This window comes from Rosa chinensis, chromosome 1, assembly GCF_002994745.2.
Source record: "Rosa chinensis cultivar Old Blush chromosome 1, RchiOBHm-V2, whole genome shotgun sequence".
Classification (NCBI taxonomy): domain Eukaryota; kingdom Viridiplantae; phylum Streptophyta; class Magnoliopsida; order Rosales; family Rosaceae; genus Rosa; species Rosa chinensis.
In genome coordinates, this window is record NC_037088.1 from 14,414,978 (window position 1) to 14,424,877 (window position 9,900).

The following is a 9,900-nucleotide window of genomic DNA, read 5'->3' on the forward strand; positions in this document are numbered from 1 at the left end:
CTAAAATTTTTAACATTTTCTGGAAAAAAAAATAAGTTTAGTTTTCATTATTGTGTTAAAGTATTTGTTTAAATATTGTTTATATATATATATATATATATATATAGTGTAGAGATTATTTTTATTTGTTTGGGTTTAAGTAAATAGAGTGTAGCCCAAAGTATTTGGCCCAAAACTCTAACCCAAGTGGCTTAAGAGCTTATAGAAAGAATTCCACGACAAAACTAGATCAAACAACGTCTAAACTCAAAGCCTTGTCCCTTTTCTTCATCGCCTTCCTCACCCCCAGATTCTCCTCCATCTGATACACCAGCCACCGCCTTAGGAAAGTACAAAGGTCATAGTCTCCACCATGGGCAAGTAGGAGGTGTCAACAGCCTTGGAAATCAAGGTTCAAACTTGGTGATTCCCCAAAGCTATGAAGCTAGGGCTGGAACCCTAGAATCAGGAGCTGGAACTCTAGAAATCTGGAGGTGGCAAGTCTAGTATCTTAATGGGTAAGATTTCAATTAGAATATCTATCTTGCTTTCTACGTTTTCACCTCCTTACCAGACACTATAAATAGGCTGAACCATCTATGCTTTCCATACAGTTTCTTGAGTTGCTAGATACATAGACAAACAAGGGAGAGAGAGAGAGAGAAAGAGAGTTTTGGTATCTTGGAAGTGGAGGAGTAAAAAGTCAGGTGTGATTCTTTTATTTTTGATTTGATAAGTTCTTTGTTGGTTCTAATGGTTAATGCAATTTGGAAATTGGGTTATGTTTATGCTTTAAATATTCATAGGCTATTATAAGACCTGGGGATTCATGATGATAGAATAAGTTGCAATAGAGATGAAGTTCAGTTAGGAATAAAGCTGTTGTTACTGGAACAGCTAGAACTAATTATTTTCTCATCTTCTATTTGATTTCACTAGTTTTCTGAAAAATAGTTTATACCTTTTGTCTTTGAATTTATCCAAATTAGAATTTGAAATCACTTTGTATCTGGTTTGTTGTTTCCTTTAGTCATTAGAGTTTTTGGAAGACATAGATTAATAGAATCTTACTTGAGAAGAGTCAAGAACCAAGTAGGAAACATATGCAGTTTTAAAGTTGAATTTAGAAAGCCTTCACTCATCCTTTAAAGCCTTGTTGAAAGTGTGGTTTCTTTTCCTTGACACTTTAGAATGTCTATTTTCAATATTGAAAGTTTTACACAAATTCATTAAAACAAAAGAGGTTAGCACGCAGTAGCAGTTTCTGCAGAAAAACGTGGGACTGTAACTGAACTTTAAAAATTCATAACTAATTCTAGGAAAAAAAATTTCAGGTGATTCAAATTCCGAGAGTTTCTTTATGATGTCAGCTACAAATTGTTAGAAGACCATGAAAACATATTTTAAACGGATTTGTACAGTTTTTAACGTTAAGGTGACTGGGTCAGAAAACTGCAGTATTTCAGTTTGTCGAGTAAAAACCTGTTTGGTCAAAATAACTCACTGCTTAGATTTTCAAAGTATTTTAGCTGAGTTTTGCTATAATTCTCTGTGTGTGGAACTAATGAATTTTATTCTTTCAAATAGGAACTTGTTTTCATCCGGATACTTCACGTGAAAATCGATCGAGGTAGGGGAAAAACTTGGGGAGCCTCTATGTTTGCATTGGATGGTTGTTTACATGATTGCATTGGATGGTTGTTTACATGATTGTATGCATTTATGTTCTCTATTTCTGCTTGTTTGGTATGGCTGAATAGTGAATACACTTATATATTCAAAGTATTTGATGCATCAATAAGACATGAAGTATAAGGGTGGTGATGGTAATGTGAATATGCTATTGGAATAAGCATGTTGGTTTATCTTTTGCGTAGTGAGTCTATAACCTCAGCAGGTACCAGATCCCAGGTATGCCCACTTGTTAATGTGCACTTAGTATAGGATATTGAAAGGGTAATTCGGGACTGGGGAAAGGGGAATGGACAAGATGACTAGCAAAAGAGGGTTAGGGGGATTGATTTTGGGTGGGGGTTAGTTCACATTGTTGAATACTCTGAGTCACCTTCGTGGTAAAATACATGGTCTGGGACATGTAGGCTTGGTTTCTTTTGCAATGTGGATTATCGGGAATAGATAGTAGTTGCATCCATTCATTATTGCTATTCTAACTATGATTTTCAAAGAGGTTTATTTCTCCTACTGGGCAATGTATGCTCACCCCTTTTTATCATTTTGCAGGTGACAAGTAAATGAATTTGAAGTTATTTTACTGCAAGGGTGTTTTTAATAATGTGATATGCATGTGTGTTATTGCTAATCATGCCTGGGTTCCTAGGCAGGAACTTGGAATATAGTTGTCTTTTTGTTGTAACTGTTGGTGTAAACCCCTCTTGTAATAAATGTTGTATTTCAATTTCGGAAACTTGTCTAGTGTCGTTTTTTTTTTCAATTATTCATATTTCGATTTCGGAAATGTATTTCCATGATTGGAGTATGAGTTGCATCTCAAAAAGAAAAAAAAAATTTGGGATGTGACATTTTTATTTAGTATGCATTAGGAAATGTTATTAACAAAAATGAGCTTACCGATCAAGAAAATTGCAGCTCCAATGAAAGCTGCTTGACATATGTGACCATATTCAATTGCAATGTACTCAATGAAAAATGCCAACGATCCAGATAACAGTTTTCCAATCCTCTGTTGAGTCCTTTGCATAAGTTGCCCCTACAAATTTTCAGACAACATTAAAACCTTAACAAAATATATAAGCTATGTTCATGATCATATCTCAATTGAACAATTTATTCTCAATTAGGAAAAAATAATTATTAACTGACCTATAGTGAACTCTAGCACAACAACAACAATCATGACACCCCATATGGAAGTTGCTACTGCATATTGCAACCTCATGTCAGATACTGTTAACTGCATCTCAAGAAGTCTGAGCTCTTCATTAAGTTCAATGCTGGTCTCTGTTAATAAATTGCATTTGGCTTCTGCCCTATCTTCAGCTTTTGATTCTTTCTATTTCAGATTTGTAATAATATTTCCCATTTCACTTATCTCATCTTCAAGCAAACTCACCTTTTCGCTCAGAGTAAAGGCCTCAGAATTGGCAATAATTAACTTATCTTCAGCTTCCTTCAAGCTGTCTTTTAAGCTATCTGTACTGAAGAGGAGCAACTAGCTCCAAATTATCACTTGAATCCTCTGATGCTTTGACCTCAAGCTTCTGGCTCGACACTTATACATATCATTTCCAAGCTTTAGGAGACAGCTCTAGAAAAGGAAGAAAATATAGCAAAATTTGTTAAGTGCATAAAATGAAGGGTAGAAAACAAAAATCTCAAGCATCCAAAAACTCAGGTTTCAAGCATAACACTTAGGCATCTGGAAGCATGGTGCATAACTATTCAATTATTCATACATGAAAATAGTATATAACTTGACTTTACATGTGGTGACCCGAAAGAGGGGTCCCACAGCGCCGCAACCCTGAGCCAATGAGAAACCAACAGGTCACGAATGACATCCCGATAACTCATCAGCCCGAAATCGTAAGGCCTTTTGGGTTCAGACTGTTGGTTTACAAAACACTTTCTTGGACAAATCATTCTAGCAACCGAACAACATTTTTCAAAAGCGGAATTTAAAGTGGGCTAAAGGATTAATGCTTACAATAGGAGCCCAATTTGGAAAATAACAAATCACTAGTAAATACAAGAATGAGAGACGCGCCCCAGGGTTACGGGTCTCCCGAAATTTTGTAAATAAGTGAGTGGAAAACAAATAAATAAATAAAAAGTAAATAAACGAGTTTCTTCAAAATCCGGTAAGAGACTAAGATCTTAATTTAATAAAGTAAAGAGAAATATGCCAAGCCGGGCCATGTGCCTCCCCTGTACGCTCCCCGACCACATGCTCGAAACCTGCACACTATTGTAGGGGTGAGTTTTCGTCCTCGCATGCCCAATAGGGGCCGACCCAACCATGCTAGGTTTGAAAGATAATATACTTAAAAATATTTACTACATAATATTGTGCATATTTATCGAAAATATTTTAAAAGGGGCAATCACAAACATCTGTTTTCTTTTATAAAACGTATGCAGTATGCTTCACACAACTTGGAGCTCCGAGATACTTACCTGCCAGCTAAACTCAAACAAATCGGTGACCGACCTAGTTCGTCATCCTTCGAGAACCGGCCAACTACTTTGTAGTCCTTGTGACTACAAGTAGCGAAAGTGTCCATTTCTTGGCCCTGAGTCTCCTATGACTAGTTCACTGTCGGTACTCACCCTTCCTCGACAAACATAGGAGCACAGCCCCCTCCAAAGGTTCACGGTTATCGACACCGTGGGATCCCTAGGAATCTACGCGTCTAGGTCCCATTCACTTTCAGGTCACAAGTACAAACAAACAATGGGTACAGTATCTCAACATGCAAGTCTAGCCTCGATTTTCGCAATTAGCAATTATCAGTTATGAAAACACAGGAACCACCAGGCATCGACTAATGAATAACCAAAAACGTACTTGCAGGCAACATACTATCATACTAGAGCATTCCTCATATAGAAAAGCCTCTAACAAGGAAGGGACAGCTCACCCTACCTAAAATTGGAGTGCTCGCCCAAACTTAGTTTCGTTTCCGACTTTGGATACTTCGTCCAATTCCTTGTGCACACGCTCGAGTCCTTTGAAATAAATTTAGACTAATGAGTAACCTCACATGATCATAGCGTAATAACCGAACAACCAAAAATTTGATTTAATTTCTTTGAAGTCTAACGAATTCCCCTTTAATAGATAAAACCTATTATCCATTCCCAAACAATCCAAATGATTGATGTAGCATTTGAATCATTCGGGATATGGTAATTATACTTGACACTTTCACCTTCATTTCTTTAACCTTTTACTTTAAGAAAACAATTGACAATTTCCATTCTCGAACATTCCATTAAATAAATTTATCTCAATTTTAGGGACATGGATAATTTAGCAAAGCAATGATCCGTAATTGAATTTTAGGTCAACTCATTAGACCTTTCTATTTTCTTGATATACCTTAGCTTCCTTAATTCCCTTTTAATCGTCAAAGCATTTACTCAAACGAACTTCTTATTAAGTTCGGCCCAATGATCATTAGCCAATATAACTTCATTTCGGATACCATTCTTTATGAACTTGAGCAATTTACATTTTCGTTAACAATAACCAACTCACTTCTTTTGTGGTATCCGGAATGATAGTTATAGACATTGTCATTGTTTACCGTCTTGAGCAAACTTCTCTTATTCATCACCAATCCAATACTAATCTCTTTCATTAATCAAATTAACCAAGGACAGTTTCGTATTTAACCCATTCCATTCAACAACATATCAATATCACCATTTTAACACTTTCCCATTCATGAGACTACAAACAACTTTCTGGTGATTTTAACAACTTCAACCACCAAAATAACTCCAATCACCCATTTACAACAATTAGAAATAGAACACCACCAATTTCACAAATCAGAGTAACCGAGCCCTTACCATTCTTCTTTCCTCAAAGTAGAGATCATTTTGTCGTAGCAGCAGTTCAACATCACTGACCATTCGACTCCCTAGCAGACAAAACATTATCAATACTCAACTCTCAACAGATTTCATATCCAAAATAGGATTCGAGGTCCTTACCTTTCCTCGATATCAATCGAAACTGTCCCAATAGCTCTCTCTCTATTCCAAAGCTTCCAATCACAGATTCGAAAATCTCACACTGTCCAATTCGATAGAATTAGGGTTCTCAATCCAAATAAAAATGGAGCCTTGACAATGAAGAGGGTGATGAGAAATCCAGCTTACCAGATGAAAGGAGTAAGCCGATTGCGCCCACAGCAGCGCTGGGTATCTCACGCACTGGCGGTGGCACCTGCGGTGGTCCTGGCCGGAGTTAGAGGTCTGAACCTTGGAGTTTTGGGTAGAAGAAGGCGTGCTATTTTCATCTATGACAGTCGTGTAACCTAAGATTGACTGGAGATTGGAAAGCAAAGACATGCAGAGCCGTGGGCTCCGACAATGAGCGTGCAGCGTCGATCAGAGATGGAATTTCTGGAATAGAATGATCGATGTCAGCTGGACTAAGAGATTGTGGTTGTGTGTTGAAGAGACTGCCGGAAAATAGAAGTTTCGGCTAGACAAGGCGACGAGGACTGTGGTGGTCACTTGTGGTGGCTATAGGCGGTGCATGGCAGCGATTTCTCTTGGGCTTTGGTCATTTTTGGGTGTTGGATCGGTTGGTGGTGGTGGTGACGTCTTATGGTGGTCGGACGCCGCGTTCCGGCGATGGCAGAGAGAGAGAGAGAGAGAGAGAGAGAGAGAGAGAGAGAGAGAGAGATGCGGCTGAGAGTGAGGGAGAAAATGTTCTCCTAACCTATTTTAACTTATCACATGTGAAATGTCTGTTTTGCCCTTGCAACAAATTACCCCAATTCTCCTAGCTAATTACTTTTGATGTTTTGGGCTCGTAAGTCGTAACCGACTAACCGGTAATTGTCACAAACGAAATTCTCGAACTTCCGACGTAAACTCAATTTGTCAATTTCCTGAGCCCAATTGGGCGAATCTTGGCCCAAACTTAGGTTGCCGGTCCGATAGGTGATCTCGGGACCAAAATAATTTCTGAAATTAATTCATTTACTTAAATCACCTTGCAAAAAAAAATCTTATTGGCGAAAAATTACTTTATAAAAATTAAGCAAAATTTTCGGGGGCTCACATTACAATTACTTTATCATTTTCTCTAAACATAGAACTGCCTGACTACTAATACTATAATATTAAATTTTTAAGGAGTAAACAAGAGACTTAAAAGGTATAACCCAATTAATTAAATAGTATTACGTTTTTCCTTAACAGTCATAACTCGTAACTATGAGCCTATAAGAATTAAATTGCTTCTTTCTCTCTGCATTTGCAGCAAGAGACACCTAAACATCTTTTTTGACACAAATAAAAAAAAGATTTTCGATGTGTCTTGTAAACATTAAACAGTCTCTGTGCCACAAATCAAAATATGGTAACAGGGACGTTCCTATCAGACTTCCCTGAATTGGTTGTGAACTATTCGCATGAGCATGGTAATGCAAGTTATTATGAAACAGTTAATAGATATTATAAAGGCCAAAAGAAAAGCTAGCCACTGGATAAGTGTAATTCGAGCAAAATCAATAATATCCAACATCCAGATAATGTAATCCCAATTGCAGCCCCAAACTGAGAGTAGCTTATATATGCTAGCTAAATTTCATTTTTGCATTATCAAGGTCTTGTATCTTCTATTAATCCAAAAATCTGGTGATCATCTCTTTAATTTTTTTCCTGAATGAGCAATAGAACCAATGCTAGCTGGATATAGCCACTATCAGTTCAAATGTCAATTTATTCCTTGACTTCAAAACCATGCATAAACGCCACAATTTTTTTTTTAAAACCCTTTATGAACTCCTAGATTTGCAACAAACCACCTGACCCAAACTTATCTTGCCTTGCAATTTTATGGGCCATAAGAACAATTACAAAGTATTGATCTCAATATATCATTATATAATCCAGAAAATTTTGATCTCATAAGCTTTGGAAAGGAGGCTAAAAATTATATGATCAAAATTTAGCAGATTTTATTCTTACATACTCTTACCCTTCTTGACATTGTAAAGCTAAGAGTGCTTGTTTCCAATATAGGTGCTCCATTACTTGTTGATGCAATCCAGGGGCAGAAATGTCTAGGATGCTTAATAGAATCGAACTCCATCGTGCCAACTGTTCATCCATGCCTTAGATCTTTCCCTAGAAAAATAGACAAAGCAAATCATTTAGACCCATTTTTGATGAAATATGAAAAGTTAATGAGGGAGTATAGAGGGATTATGTTGGCCATAAATTGACTCATATAAAAAAACCAATACTTCTAAATGTCATGAGGTATGTCCAAACAAAACAAAAACTTGGACAGTAAAAGTATTTGTTCAAAGATGATTGACTTAGTTTGTTTACATGGTTTTCACTTTCCAGAAAGATCACTTATCAATGTGTCTTACTATCAAGTCGTGCTATTAAATGCAACTCAAAGGGAACCCATAAGTTTTAATTATCAGGTTAAAGAGTCTTTTTTTTTTATTCAACTTAATTGACATCCAATTAATTTACATGCTCAATGCATTCAACCAAACCAAAAACTCAGATTTCAACCACAGCAATGGAAGCCATCACCAACTGCAACCCTACAAATCCCAAATAGCCAAGAAACTAAATCAGAAAACCATGCCACCAATACATTAAAAAGTCACAAATTCAAAACAAACATAAACCACAAAAACAAAATGAAAAAAAAAAATTCATAATCAAGTTCTCAGATACTCAAAGCCAAAAAACCCAATTTATAACACCACAGAAACCATCCAAGCATTCCCACACACTCATTCTCTCAATAGCTCTTCCACAACCACCTAATCAAACAAACCAATTAATAGAATGAAATGGAATGAAGTGAACCTGTAGAAGAGATGGAAACAGCTGGTCTGATTCAATACCTTTGAACAGAGAGGAAAAAAGCAATTGCCAGTACACCTGGAACGAAAAATGGAAGAAAAAAGAAGTATTCATGAAGACACCAAATCAAGAATTGATCGCAAAGATAACAACAGAGCAATTAATTAATAAATGAAAAAAAATGACATATACTAACACATGCATGAAACGATATGCTGAATGAAGCAAAGAAATATATCAAACTAAGCGAGAGGGAATTAACAAAACAAACTGCAATACATTGCAGCACTAATTTATCAAGCACATAAATGTTTAATGGTGTTGATTCGAACTTCTCTGCATAGAAACTAAACATGATCGTCAAGCCAACCATCCACATTTCATGAGATGTCCCAGCATAAGAAACCTATGCAAGAAACAAATTTCAACTGTATCTGAACAATTGGGTCCGAGTCCGGCACGAAATAAATTCAAATTCCAAGCACTTTGTAAACTGTCAAAATGGATTGGTTTAGAAACCACATTATCAAAATCACATAAACATGCAGAGCAGCAGAGGCATGCAATTTTGGGTCTCATAAAAGTAACAAAATACAGTAACTTTTTTTTCCCATATTTATTCCTCATTTCCCGTGACACTCTTCTAAATTGCAGTTCTGTTCTAGAAAGAGAGCAATCTGACACAGATAAGCACAAAGCTTCAATTCATAATTTTACTGACTCACATCAAAGTAAAACTACCCTTTAATAAAGAAACGAAAAAGAGATAGAGAAAGACATATATATACCTTTGGGTTGAGCAGAAGTAAGTTCTTGAAGGGTAGTGGTGGTGCATGGTAAAGAAGTAGAAGTAGACAGAGACAAAGAAACAAAGAAAACAGACATATGTATGGGAGTAAATTACAAAAGGGAAACAATACTTCTGCTGTTAATCTGAATAAACTTGAACAATTGATTACACGCATTTTTATGAATGTAATTGTATCCAAAACACTAGAAATAAGCTAATACTTGAGCCAATTATAATGTAGTTAATCCAATTTTATTTGTTGTGTAGGAAATAAGCATGAGACGGTTCGGATGAGTGTGCAAAAAATACTAGAAGTACGTGGAAAGAGATAAGATCATTGAAGAGGCAAAGCAGCAGGCAGTTAAATAAGAGAGGGCATTTTGGGTTGATAAACTTGCACAGATAGAAGCAAAGCTAGATGCAAGGGTGGTTGGGAAAGTAGCTAGTTCTCCGGCAACACTAGAGAAATACATTCCACATGGATCTAGCCGGGCAAGCCAGTTGTTCACAAACCGCAGGTCCAACATTTGATGAAGCTCGATGTGCTCAAGTGGAAGACAAAGTAATGAATCTTGTGG

The 9,900-nt window shown here is 36.5% G+C and overlaps 1 long non-coding RNA gene across 1 annotated transcript; it reads left to right on the forward strand.

The window, feature by feature from the left end:
• Window positions 1-253: 253 nt before the first annotated feature.
• On the forward strand, window positions 254-2,361 carry LOC121049889. The gene is made up of 4 exons (XR_005801589.1): window positions 254-497; window positions 594-686; window positions 1,567-1,609; window positions 2,221-2,361. It is a non-coding gene; the product is annotated as an uncharacterized LOC121049889 (long non-coding RNA).
• Window positions 2,362-9,900: the final 7,539 nt, after the last annotated feature.